Here is a 15,202-nt window from a genome sequence, read left to right as displayed (position 1 = left end):
TGAGCCACTGGTATACGTTAAATGCACAGCTCTATAGTAAGAAATGCAGCCATTCTTCATATCAAAAATCATGAAACGTTCCGCATAGACAGTGTGGCTCCCTAGTGGCTAAGGTGCCCCAAACGTTTCATCATGACATCCCCATTAATAACAATGGCAGTGATTTCTCAAGGCCCTCTCTGGGATTTTTACGATCGAAGCTACTATTTTTTTGTGTATTTTTTTTCATTCCTGGTGCTTATTAATCAATTAATTTTTTCAATAATATCTTAAATGTTTGCATTTCTTTTTCTTCTTGCATTCTTGCAGTTCTTATACTAGCCACAATTCCACGGCGAGGGCAGGTAATAGAATTATTAAATAATATTTACTCTAATTTGCCCTACTTGTACCTGCAGCACCTCTCTTCTGTATTTACATCTGTCAATGTCTCTTAGCTAGTCTCTTTGCTTTATCTCTCGAGTATGTTCCTGCAAGGCTTGCTTCTAAGACTCTGCCATTATTTTCGAGGCACCTTTCTCATCTCCTGTCCGGTTTTTTTCTTGCCGTCTTTTGAAACTGACTCTCTCTGAATGCCTCACACGTCTATACTCCTCCTTGTGCGTTTCACACTCTCACTTCCTCCTTTGTCGCATCACCAAACCCAAACTGACCAATCAGATTGCTCAGAGGAACTGGACACACAGACCTTAGTGTTTTATTAGATAGTAGATGTTACTATGAGGTGGCCCGATGACATAATATGCATTTCGGTTCCAAATTGATTTTTAACTGTGGTGCACCCTGCATGTGCTCCTTATGCTTGCATTAAGGCTGTGCTGTCAGATCAGTTGTGGACTTGCTCCTCCTAAAAAATTATATTTTTTAATTTAAACTTACCCCGTGTTGTTTCTAGAGATGATCAAGCAAAATTTTTAAGTCATGTTTTCATGCTGAGTGGAAATTACAATGCTTATGATACAATGGGCGTCAGTGGGAGCCAGTAGTGGGATAATACTGAACAACAGAAAACAACATAAAAACATCTAGGAAAAAATCTCTTGTTGCAGAATCCCCATATCAGGTAAACAGTCATATTCTCACAACATGTAAAACATATTCATTTTGTGCATCTGTTAAATAGATACTTCTGAAAAAAACAGAGTAGTGTACAAATTGGAAGTGTGTTCAAACTGGATCAAGCATTGGAAATGAAGACAGAACTCTTGACTCAATGAACGAGGAGTCATTTGAATGCATTTCCTGTGTCGTCTCAGGAAGTTCAGCTGTTGGGTGGGGTGACACTCGGTGGTCTCAAATGGGTGATGTCAAGATTAGGGAAGGCATTTTTGCTGCTCTACAAATCAGACACATCATCAATGACAGGCGGTTTGAAGACCAGCTAGTGGTGCCCATTCTCTCACCCTTGATTGTGGGAAAATCTCCTGCTGGGCTTCCGTATTTGATGCACACATGCTGTGGCAAGCGGCTGGGGATGGTACCCAGCTGGGACGCCCAGAAGGACCGGAGGAGGGCTAATGCCTCCTCCAGATCAAGAGGGGGTGACTGCCCTGGTGGCTGTGGGGACCACAGGAACAGAGCTTAGAAGCTCAACCCTGTAGGGGCCTGTGGTCACCGCCAAAGGGAGCCCCAATGCCTGAGGAGCTCTGGCCACACCCAGAAGTGCTGGGAAAAAGAAGACGAGGGACAGCCGGAGTGCTTCCGGGAGCACAGCCGGCACTTCCACCACCCCAGGGAGTGCAGGCAGTCGCTCATTGGGAGGCACCTGGAGCACATCCGGGTGGGTTTAAAAGGGGCCACCTGCCTTTATTCAATGGCTGGAGCTGGGAAAGTAGAAGGACAGAGCTCAGAGGAGAGGAGTGGAGGCGGACCTGAGGAAAGGCATTGAGGAAGAAGGCCTGGACTTTGGGGAAGTATTGGGTTGTGTGCTGTGTTTTCACTGTAAATAATGAATAAACGTGGGTTGGTGTCCGCCTCTCTGCATCTGGGCTGTTCCCCACAATGCCGATACATCTGACGTCATGTTCTTAATAGTTCTTAAAAGTCAAATCTTGCTCATTTTCCTCTTGAATTCATTCATTGTCTGTGCATAATCATACAGGCACTCATGGAGCAGTCACATGATGAGGAGTTAATACAGAGGCTAATCACTCTATTTCCACTAATAACACTGGACAATGAAGATTTTCTTTCTTGAACACTTTTGAATATATCTTATGGATTTTGACCAGCTGATCGCAAAATCATCTTTAAAATTTCCTGTCACAGTAGCAGTCAGCTGCCTTTATGACTTTAATGACTTCCCCTTATATCATAAGTATACATATACAGCACAACAACTACAACTTGAACATCTGTGGCGATATAAAAAGACTACTGGGAGGGCACCTCAGACATCCTAAGTGCGTTTGTTTCATCTGAAAATGGGGCAGACATACTAAAAAGTCTCATTACATTAAAAAGAATGGGTGACTTCATAAGGGCAGAAAAGTGTGGCACATAAACCACTTGGCAAGCCAATCTACTCTCTATATATAAAATCCTAAGCCTAAAAGTGCAATGGTGACGTTTTCATGTCACGTTTCCTGTCACGTTTTAAATTGGGCTTATTTTAAAACCTACATATATAAGTTTGGTATCATTCTTTTCAGAATTTATCGAACTTTAATGTGATGTTGTTAGATTTTCAGATTCTTTTCCGTTTTTAACTTATAAACTAAAATATCAAGAAAGTCATGGTTTTTAATATTAAGAAAGTCATGGTTTTTACTTTAGATCGAGTAAACTTTCTTTCACAGGAGCAAACTATTAAAAAAAATGATCTATTCATGACACCAGTGTTTGTATTTAGGTGATTTAGTTAGCTGAAGGTCGAGTTACGATGACCCACTGCATACCACTTTAGTTTTCACGTGATTTTTCTTGTTATTTAAATGAGTCATTATTTATAAAACGTTTTTTTTATCTATAAGAAAGTCAGTTTAAATGACTGGAGCATTTATTTAGTCTCTTATAAATATTCATTGAGCATAGTGGACCTCAGTTTAACGGGAATACTCCAATCTGTAAGAGAGTAAATATTTTATTCTCATTTCATGATTTTTACTCCATTAAATAATAATTGATTTTTCTTTTACATATTTATAGAATTTTGTAATTTTGACTCCAATAAATAATCAATTTTCTTTTGTACATTTACAGATTTTACTAATATTCTGGCCGCAACTTGGGGTTGGGCGCTGAAGGCACCAGGGAGCTTGGGCCCACCTAGTAAAGATATAAATGTTGGACTGATGAAAAGTTTTGTGAAGGAGATGAACAAGGAAGGTGAAGGATTTTGTTACTGTAGACAGATGTTTCCACAGCTTACTAATGCCAAGATTAAGGAAGCCATTTTTGTTGGACCACACATCAGACACATCATCATTGACAAGCAGCTTGAAGATCTGCTATTGGGGAAGGAGGAAATTCCATCAAAAGCATTCAAGGATGTTCTTGAGAATTTTCTTGGCAACTACAAACCACCAAACTATATCCAGCTGGTTGACAACATGCTTCAAGCATACAAAACCATCAAATGAAACAAGTCATTAAAGACTCATTTTCTGCATTCACACTTCTTCCCTACTAATCGTAGTATAGTTACATGATGAAAAGTTTTTCCAGGATATTGCAAAGATGGAAAAGGCAAATTCAGTTTGTCAATGCTGACCGACTATTGTTGGAACATCAGATGTGGCGTGCAAATGAAAATCAGTACCCAAACATTTTTAGCTGAATTGAATTGCAGTGTGTCCACATCATTAAGTGATTAAACACACTAAATTCAATAATCGCTAATCTAAGGTTTCTCCAAATTCATATGTGATACAGCAATCTGAAATGATTTTCATATTCATCTTGAAGCTAACCATCATAATCTAAAAAAACTTCTCAGGAAAGAATTTTGCTGTCCAGTGTAACCTGCAGAGAATGTTTGTTTTTTGGAGTAAATCACTGGTGGATATTGAAAGGTGCCACTTCTAATGTTTTATCAGGGGGTGCAGAAAGTTCATTGCAGTTTAGTTGCTTTACTGACAAGTTTTTTTGTTATTTTTGAAGAACATACTTCCATTCTTCGTACACTACTGACCAGTCATTTGCACAAATTATACAAATGGATCATCAGTGTACGATAAGGTGTGGAAGTGAGCTTATTTATCTCCTCCAAGGGGATGGCCTACAATATGTGGCCTCTTTACAGTTTTTTCAGAGTACTCTGTCACCGTCTTTTTAGTTTCCCCAGCTGGTCCACCATTGAAATGCAGAATACTTCTTTCTGAAGACCAGTCGAATTTCTGCTTCTGATAAATACAGGGTGAGTCAAAATTATGTTAACATTTGAACAGCGGAAATAATTCACAATACATACTTCATACGTGCAAGATGATTTACTGGAATGTCTCAACCTGTTCGCCATCATGTTCAACACATGTACGATATGTGGCACATAAATTGTCCACTAAAATTGTATATCAGTATATACATAGCAGTATCATTAGTGTTAACATCATTTTGACTCACCCTATATTGAGTTGTATGACCCTTTGCATTCTTTTCATTTGTCTCTAGACACTCCACACTTATTTTGATTAAAAAAGTAGTGAAAACCCTAATGATGTGAAAGGAACGCAGCAAATGGTCAAAGTCTATGTAGAGATCCATTTCCTCAGCAGAGTTTGATTGTGATGATCAGCATAAACATCCACTTAGAAATAAACATTGCAGTGGCACCCAGCTGCCAATACCTCATTGACGTCACAGGTTGTTAAAGTAATTTCTGCATTCGATTTAAGGTGACGGTGGATTTCTTTCAGAAACTGACCTCACACGGATTGTTTTTATTCTAGTGTCTGAAACCCCATCAGTGTGCTTGCTGAAATGATAGAAGCTGTTAGCACCTCATCCTGAAATATACTGAACATTTATTTTAATTCTTAGTCCACTTCACACACTTCGTTTAGCTTGTTATCACGGCCGGTGGACCTTTCACATTTCTCTAACACCAGCACTCACCACCACCATCTTCAAATATTTTAGTCTCTTATTCCTTTCATTTGCACATTCCTGTCCAGTCTGTCGTTATGTTTTGTGCTGAAAAGATCCCGCTTTGGTTGTTACCATAACCAAGTATCATGAATTAATATCAAATTCTTTCAGAGGTGGGCAGTCACCCTTCACATTTACTCCACTAAAACATCAGAACAATTTTGACAAGGACCCAGAAAAGCTCGCCAATTCTCTTCTCTTAATTTTTCCAAAACTTTTGTTTTAAATGTCTGTAGAGAAATACTAATGTATTACTTGATAATTCATTCCATGTCTCTACATTTGTGCAAAATCTGCCCTTAAAACGTTTCCATTTCTCATTGAAGAACTTAATTTACAGTAAGAATTGGCATCTACCATACTAATTTGTGTCATAATTTAAAAAAAATTCATTCATGTCACCTCTTAATCTCAACATGTTCAATGTTACCTACTAGAAATTTTTGTTCTGTGCATCAACTTTGTGTTAACTTGAATAGATTTGTTTCAAAGAAAATACATTTTTATTGTGAGTATTGATTCCATGACTGCACAAGGTGGCAGCAGTTTTGAAAGGAAATGGAATTGAGAGAAAAGTATAAACTAGCCAAGGTCAACTATCAGGAGATCAAGAATGTAGAAAACAAGTTCAGTGTGCAAAACCAAAATCGCAGTCAGGGGTGTAACAAGAGAGTCAAAAATCAGGATATGCACAAAAATGGGGCCGAAATGTAAAGCCAAAAGACGTGGTCAAAGAAACAGAAAAGAGTTCAAAATCAAGAATCAAAATGATGCACACAACTAACATTAGAGACTTCTTAGGTTGAAGCCAAACAAATCTCGACAACCAGTAAATGTACAAAACTGACATTTTACTGTATACCAGCCTGGCAATAAAATCACACATCGCACACACCCGTCTGACCGGCCTAACAAAACAAAACAACTGATTTAAAATGGTGTTGCAGGTAAACATGATATAACAATGTTAAAAATGTACTCAATCGAAAAACAAATGTGACCACAGGATCCTTTATCCTCTGTAGCATAGTTTGTGTAGCGAGTATCTCTACATTTGAATACCACATTTTATAATTATTTTTAATTTTTTCTTACGCCAACATCACATTACTCGACTTCTAGTCATGAGGTATGTTAGATTTGCTGACTGCAGTTGCTGATCCCGTTGCCGGATGGTGTCATTTTAAACAACTGAAAATTGCTGCCCATGTCACATTTACCAACTAAGTGCCGACAGTTGTGCTTGCTCCTTTTTCTAAAAACTAGTAACGTTTTGCCTGATGCATCCAACTCTGTATGAAAGGTTAACTTTTACAGCTACAATCTCTTCACCTTTTTCTTTATTCTGTTCTGTAGTGTTTCCTAAAACACGAGACATCAGACAGATGAGCTTCTCTTCTGTTTGTGAGGTGTAAATCACCCACATTCCTTATTCCCTGGTACTGCATCCTATGCATTGTACTTCTGTTTGAGCTTTTATTGGTTATTATCTGTCATGCACACAGGGCCTGTCCCCTGTGAATAAAGAAAAAATCAAAGCCTGTTTGATTTTATTGGAGCGAGTTGTAGACTTTTTGGAGGGATCCACTAGGTATGTCACATTACGTGACTAACCTTCATGGGCTCACACCACCATCTGCCTCCAGCTCTCTATGGTTATGTAAATGAAGGCTACAACTGAAAACTGCTAGAAAAGTCACATAAGGTGACACTGCCTTAAGTCATAGAATGTTAGTTTTTAGACTTCTTAAGTCTTTCCTAAGGTATTGAAGATTGATCTTTTCACTTTCTTTATATTTGTCCCCATTTTGTTTTAAAATTTTCTATGTTATTCATCCATCCATCCATCCATTTTCCAACCTGCTGAATCCGAACACAGGGTCACGGGGGTCTGCTGACGCCAATCCCAGCCAACACAGGGCACAAGGCAGGAACCAATCCCGGGCAGGGTGCCAACCCACCGCAGGACACACACAAACACACCCACACACCAAGCACACACTAGGGCCAATTTAGAATCGCCAATCCACCTAACCTGCATGTCTTTGGACTGTGGGAGGAAACCGGAGTGCCCGGAGGAAACCCACGCAGACACGGGGAGAACATGCAAACTCCACGCAGGGAGGACCCGGGAAGCGAACCCAGGGCCCCAGGTATCCCAACTGCGAGGCAGCAGCGCTACCCACTGCGCCACCGTGCCACCCTCTATGTTATTTTATTATTATTATTTAACAATGCTATTTTGCTTTCCTTGTAGGTGTCGCCATTTTGTCACCCTGCTGCCAAGATGTAGACCTCGCTGCTGTCCCCCCCCAACCTCCCAGAAGTTACCTCAGTCCCGTCAGTGACCCAACACTATTTTAACTGGCATCTCCCATCATTCTGTTGTTTTGTGTAGTTCTTTCTGCTTATAAGAATTTTGGGGTTTTTCTACAATTTTGATTTTTGGTTATCTTTTAGGGTTTGGTTATAGTATAAGTCACTTTCTGGCCTTGACACCTTTGTCTCCCGTGACTACAATGTATTTCATCAACTCTGTTGCCTGTGTGGCCTGTGTGTTAGAAATTTAAAATCTTACTAAAGAAAGAAACATCCTCTAACAGGACAAATCAGTTACCAGGCAGGAGAAAAGCTATTCATTGTATCTTTTAATTTACTCTTTGGCAAAATGCATTGGAGGGAGCATTCATCAAAAGCAGTCTGTTACAGCCTGGTCAGAATGGTCAGAGAAACACAGAATAGCGGTTCATTTGATAAACTGTTGAATTTACCTACTGTGTCAATCAATGCAAACATTTACTCTGGTTGGTTCGTTGGTTTAGACCCAAATGTCTTATATAAAATAAAAGTCTATGATATTATATTCTTTATACCCTTGAGTTGAGCCACCACCCTTGAAATTTCTGTGCCTATAACAATTGTCCATTCTGGTTCTTTACAGGACATCTGCTGATTTCTTAGTCATCTTTCAGGACATTTTGTTGTTCACTTGACCCCTATCTGGACTCCTGACATGCCTGCAAAGGTTTCTGACATTCATCAACCCTTTATGCCATTTCTTTAAGATGAAGGCTATGTTACTCTAAAATTATGCTTCCACACCTGCACAGTCCATATTTGGTACAACACTGTATATGTATACAAGTAGCAGGCCTCCACTACTGTCCATTTTGATTGGCTATTTTTGTATGAAACAGCGAAGATGTGAGGCTTCCAAAATAGGTCCAAAAACAGGCCAGTATTCTACATAGCCTGCTCAGAAATGTCTCACTTTCCCCCAGCCCAAGTGACTACTCAACAGCCTGGCTTCAGCCTGTGCCTGGCCAAGTGTCACTTTGGGTTCACTTAATTATCCCACTAATTCAAAGATGTCTCTCAAGGGAAAGAGAAAAACTGTGGCTTGAGCAAAGAATAATCATCCAAAAGAAAATAGTACAAGGCCTAAACAAAGGTGCAAAAAGAGTAGCCTAGAAGGCAATCCAAAGAAAACATGTCCGCTCCTAAATCCAAAAATCAGAATCCAGAAACAAGAGCAGAAAACACCACAAAACTACAAATCCAAACAGAGAGATCTCGCTTTCCCAGCTTGCCTTTAAAGGCTGGGGGCAGTTCCTTGTATTAGTGGCCCCACCCATAAAATACAAAAAACACAGAAGAGTAAGATTATGCATATAGAAAATAAATTAATTAATTACAAAAAAGTTGTCATAGAAGACATAATTAGACAGAAAATAACAATATTAACATAAATGATAATAAACATCCATCCATCCATTTTCCAACCCGCTGAATCCGAACACAGGGTCACGGGGGTCTGCTGGAACCAATCCCAGCCAACACAGGGCACAAGGCAGGGAACAATCCCGGGCAGGGTGCCAACCCACCGCAGGACACACACACACACACCAAGTACACACTAGGGCCAATGTAGAATCGCCAATCCACCTAACCTGCATGTCTTTGGACTGTGGGAGGAAACCGGAGCGCCCGGAGGAAACCCACGCAGACACGGGGAGAACATGCAAACTACACACAGGGAGGACCCGGGAATCGAACCCAGGTCCCCAGATCTCCCAACTGCGAGGCAGCAGCGCTACCCACTGCGCCACCGTGCCGCCCCATCCATTATCCAACCCGCTATATCCTACCTACAGGGCCACAGGGGTCTGCTGGAGCCAATCCCAGCCAATACAGGGCACAAGGCAGGAAACAAACCCTGGGCAGGGCACCAGCCCACCGCAGGGCACATGCACACACACACACACACAGGGACAATTTAGAATTGCCAATGCACCTAACCTGCATGTCTTTGGACTGTGGGAGGAAATCAGAGTACCCAGAGGACACCCACGCAGACACAGAGAGAACATGGAAACTCCACGCAAGGAGGACCCGGGAAGCGAACCCGGGTCTCCTAACTGCGAGGCAGCAGTGCTACCCACTGCGCCACCGTGCCACCGTTTGATAATAAACAAAGAATCTAAATTGAACAGATGTCAAAAAAAGGAATTTAAACATAAGCCAGAGGAGGAACAATGTCTTACACATAACAATTTTAGTTTATTTTTAAAGAGACCCTAAGCTATGATTTCAAGTGATATCTGGCAGCCATGCAAATGTTCTGGTGCTTGTAGTTAAGTCACAAGTTTGATTAAACTTTAAAGAAAAGGCATTCAAAAATATGCTCCCTATTCTTTTGGAAGAGACGGCTAAATAGATGGAAAAATAGAGCCATGGAGGATTTGCCAAGTAGCTCAAGTGAACATCTTGGCATCAAATTCTGTCAATATTTAGACTGAAAGTAAAAAAAAACCTGATATATCACATATGATCACACTTGAATGGCAAACAAGGAAGAAACTTTAAAATTCAAGATTTCCACCTTCAACATGAAAACATATGTTTGTGTCACTAGTCCCAACTATGCTGCTTAGTGAATTATAAGCACTAGGAAAATTAGTCCCTTTTCTCTTTAAACTACCAGCCAATTGTTCAGTTCTAAAAACTTGAAACAGGTGCACTCATTGACACTGGGAGCAGAAAGTCAGAAGCTTTGCCAAATTTGTTTAAAACACTAAAATGGTTAAAAACTACTAAACTGATTCCCTCATTAAATTTACAGTCTGTTATCTGAGACAAAATTCAACATCCCCACAGTCTTCGGCCTGCTCCTTCAGCCAACTCAGCTCCGAGGAAAAATCCATTTCTAAAAATGAACTTCGATGCCCCTTGTGGTCTACTTGGGAATACCATCTTCATGATGACAAGAGCTGCAACACAAAATAAGAAGGAGGTGTCTGACTTTGATAATATTTAACTTTATAGCACTGATTGCAGCTCACGCTACGCACGACACAAATTCTCCAGAAGTGGGGATCACCTGAGTAGTTCTCCTTTAGCCACTCCAGTCTTTTCCACAGTAACCAATGGCAGTTTGATTTCTCTTTTTTTTCTCTTTCACTTATCTTGCCTTGAAGTCCATCTCTTTCTTTTGATGACTACCTTCTTTTAGTCTGATCCTCACCCTGTTAAGTATTGAAAACAATTTAAAAAAACGTCTAAACGCTCATGTAATTAAATAATGCAAACAATTACAAAACACAAGAAAACTACTCGACAGAAATAAAAAAACTCACGATAATACAAATTGTAAATCCACACCATCCAACTTAGCCAACACCCTTTAATCACCAAAACTTAAAAAAAAAAACTTTGTGGATCATTTTAACCATAACACTTGCAAGTGGTTGCTTTCCTCCTTAATGAATTAAAAAACAAAAAATACAAGAAAAAACTCAAAAGCGCAAAAAGAAGTTGCCTGAAAGGGCAATCCACAGCAAAAAAAGTCCCAATACATAATCCAAAAAGAACAATGCAAGAAACAAAGCAAAAAAGAACAAAAAAAGACATTAATTCCAACAACCAGGAAACAACACTTACAAAACTCCATTACAACTATAACAGACCACTCCAGAAGGAAGTCTTAGGAGTGGTAATGTTGGGGTGGCCCTGCCTCCTCGGGTATCAGTCACAAAACACAAGGACACTGCATAACACATAGAAACACAATAGTTATACATTACAGCACAGAAGAAAACATAAATAAAGAATATATATTGTTTTACATAAAAGAAAACAAGAAACGGGGCTAATGAAACATGGAAATATAATAAACAACAACAATTACAACATTAAATACACCAAGTATAAACCTAAGCCACAAAATCAGCATGAGAGTCTGGGTGTGAAGGAGTGCATGGACTACGGTAGAGCCAGCATCCCTTTCCGGTTTCGTTCCAGCATTGTGCCTGATGTGGCCCTGATGGGCTGTGGTGTTTTGTAGTTGAACTGGATTAATTGAGCTTATGGGAGCAGAACAGTATTAAAGGGTTAAAATAAACCTAGTATTGGAGCAATTCAGTATTAAGACTTATAGAATAAATGTAATGAGTATGAGGAACTTGAGAATAAACAGAGTACTGGTAAAAAATGATTATGGCATAAGTGCATTCAAATATTAAAATATTAAAGCTTAGAATTAAAAGTGAATGAGTTCAATGAAAATAAGAAACAACCTGGAATGAATGCAGTATTGATGTAATCCAATATTAATGTCTGAATAATAAATACACTGTAGCATAATCATGCTATAAATGTCTAAATAATGCATACAGAATAAGTGAAAGGCACCACAGAGCTAAGATGTATTTAGCCAAGTTGGATCCAAGCTCGAAGGTTCAATACATCAAAGGCGGTGTACTTTAGTACTGAATGTTTAAAAATTCTGTCAGTTCTCATTATCCATGGGGTAACGAACAGGGTACACTACAGATACTGAAGCACTGATCGTGAGAGAAAAATCGGGAAAGATTATGTTGGGATGGCAGCTTGGGATGAGGACAAGAGGGGGAAGACAGGATTGGACAGATGCACTGGCAATCCACTCTTGCTCATTGATTCTTATACAGGTTTACCTACAGAACTCTTGTTATGACTTCTACTTCCCCGTTAATCAAGTTTGATTGTCTTCTAGGTACTCCCACCCACCAGAGGCAGCTAGTGACGGGAGCAGGGCTGATCTGAGGATCTCACTGAACCAGCCAGTTGGTGTTATTGAATGGCCATTGTGTAAAAAGGGCAGAGACTTGTGCCTCACACTTATTTGGAATTCCTTGTTCATGAGGAACACCTACAGTCCTCTGTCCCCATCACGAATGGGGTCCATCGGCTTACCATCACCTCTCAGCACTGGGTAGACACACATTGATCCGTCAGTGTAGTGTGTTGTAGCCTCGGACATCCAGGGTAGGGTTTCTTAAACTGTGAGTCACGAGTCATTGTTGTATTTCATGGGAATTGGTCGCAAATAGTTTGCAAAGTGCATCGTGGTGAGTCTTTGTGCGTTGATTAAGGAATTGTCATCGCTCCAATGTTCATCCTCGATTTCCCCGCAGGTACTGAGAGGGAACTTCAAAGTGCAAAAAAGAGGATATGTGGGATTAGTCTTCTGATTGATTTGATGAAAGGGGAGTGAATCTTGAGACCTTCAAATGAGGAAGAGCTGAGAAGAATGTGCGTTGATTGGTTGTTGGATTTTGTAACTGAACTTTAAACATTTTTCCCGGAGTTATTTCGCTTCATTTATCTGTGTTCTTTTCATCTTTGAACTAGTCGTCTCCTGTGGCTCCGCCCGTGTACTAGTGAAATAGGACATTAAGGAGGGTCCTGCCCGGCTCCCTACTCCTGACTTCACGCTTCCCCCTCCCCTCGTCCCTCTGCCTCTGTCTCGGATTAGCGTGAATATATCGCTCTTGCAAGCAAACTATGATTCATAGCACAATGAGAGGAGTCGCAACATCAACTGGAATGTTCAAGCAAATTATAAAAAAAAAAAGATCTAAATCCATTAAGTAGTTCTCTCGTTCGCTAGCTAAGTGGAGTTAAGTAACAACACAAGGCTGGCGCATGAGTGAGCAGAGCCCCGCTCCCCTCCCCTTGGGCCGCTGCTTCTCTGTCTGATTCATGGAAATAAATCGGTACTGCAAGCGAACTATGATAGTTTTTTAGAAACATACTTTTTTAGAAAAACACCCAATCTAAATCCATTAAGTAGTTCTCTTGTGAAAAGCAGACAGACAGACAGACAGACAGACAGACGTATTTTGGATTTTAAATATATAGAAATGTGCCACTGCTGACATTGTTTGATTTTTGCCATGAAGAACTTCACATTTTACATATGGTTTGGCACAGAAGTAAATAAAGAACTTGCTGATTTTGCACTACTGTGCCATAGTTTGTGTCACTCCTTCCCTCATTGGCACTCAGTTATGATTACAACATGCCCAGGATGTAACTGTGCTGAGGTCCAGTGGCACAAGACATCAAGTTTAAAGCAAAACATTTGTGTCATTTAGAGAAACAGCAGCAGATGCTAATTATTGCTTTTGTGTATGTCACTGCTATTGTGAAGCTAACAGCTAAATCTTTTAAAACAATGATAAATATTTCATGGAATTAATTTCCATTCGTGGTCTTATTGAGTTTCTGCTTTTTGTGATGCCAAATAAACAAGAAGACATACTGTATTGCAAGTCCAGCATCTCCAGGGAATGCAAAGTTAGCCACCTGCAATCACAAAGTAGCGAGCAATGATCTCCTCCTTCATTGTTTAAATCAGAGGCTGCACAAACTCAGCCATTAGGCATGGCATCTTGAGTCTTCAATATTGCGGAATAAAGATCTTACAGGCCGCACGGTGGGTAAGTAATGTGTTTCGCAGGTGCACTCCATAACAGGGCGAGTCCATGAAGGAGCAGGGGAAGCTGGAGCCTATCCCAGAAAGTATAAGGAGCAAGGCAGAAGCAGAATCTTACCTGAAAATATTCTTTATATCTAATTTGTTGTGTTTTCTGCAATACCCGAGAATGATTTTAGTGTTCAGCCTACAGGACTCCCCCATTTACCACAGCATATTATTTTTTTTTTTTTGTTCTTTATTTCGTCTTATACGATTTCTCGTATTAGAAATTTGTTAGTTTTCGCATACCCCTTGGGATTAGAGCACAGGGTCAGCCATTGTACAGCACCCTTGGAGCAATTACAGGTTAAGGGTCTTGCTCAAGGGCCCAGCAGAGTAGGATCTCTTTTGGCAGTGACGGGGATTCGAACCGGCAACCTTCTGGATACCAGCGCAGACCACGCTGACTACAATCTTATTAATAAAAATGTGCCAAGCAACCTGGCAGCCCCATACCCAGGTAAATAAAAAACAATTTAGATAGATAGATAGATAGATAGATAGATAGATAGATAGATAGATAGATAGATAGATAGATAGATAGATAGATAGATAGATAGATAGATAGATAGATAGATAGATAGATAGATACTTTATTAATCCCCAATGGGAAATTCACATACTCCAGCAGCAGCATACTGATGATAAACAATATTAAATTAAAGAGTGATTACAAGCACAGTGCAAGTTAAAAAGTGTAAGGTGGAGAGTGTAAGGCAGGTATAACAGTCAATAACTTTGTATAATGTTAATGTTTACCCCCCCCAGGTGGAATTGAAGAGTCGCATAGTGTGGGGGCAGCAGTCGGTCGCTGAAGCTGCTCCTCTATCTGGAGATGATACTGTTTAGTGGATGCAGTGGATTCTCCATGATTGACAGGAGTCTGCTCAGCGCCCGTCGCTCTGCCACGGATGTCAAACTGTCCAGCTCCATGCCTACAATACAGCCTGCCATCCTCACCAGTTTGTCCAGGTGTGAGGCGTCCCTTTTCTTTATGCTGCCTCCCCAGCACACCATCGCGTAGAAGAGGGCGCTCGCCACAATCGTCTGATAAAACATCTGCAGCATCTTATTGCAGATGTTGAAGGACGCCAGCCTTCTAAGGAAGTATAGTCGGCTCTGTCCTCTCTTACACAAAGCATCAGTATTGGCAGTCCAGTCCAGTTTATCATCCAGCTGCACTCCCAGGTATTTATACCCTCTGCACACAGTCACTTCTGATGATCACGGGGTCCGTGAGGGGCCTGGGCCTCCTAAAATCCACCACCAGCTCCTTGGTTTTGCTGGTGTTCAGATGTAGGTGGTTTGAGTCGC

The sequence above is a fragment of the Erpetoichthys calabaricus genome, chromosome 11, assembly GCF_900747795.2.
Source record: "Erpetoichthys calabaricus chromosome 11, fErpCal1.3, whole genome shotgun sequence".
NCBI classification, from domain to species: Eukaryota; Metazoa; Chordata; class Cladistia; order Polypteriformes; family Polypteridae; genus Erpetoichthys; species Erpetoichthys calabaricus.
This window is presented reverse-complemented; position numbering follows the sequence as displayed.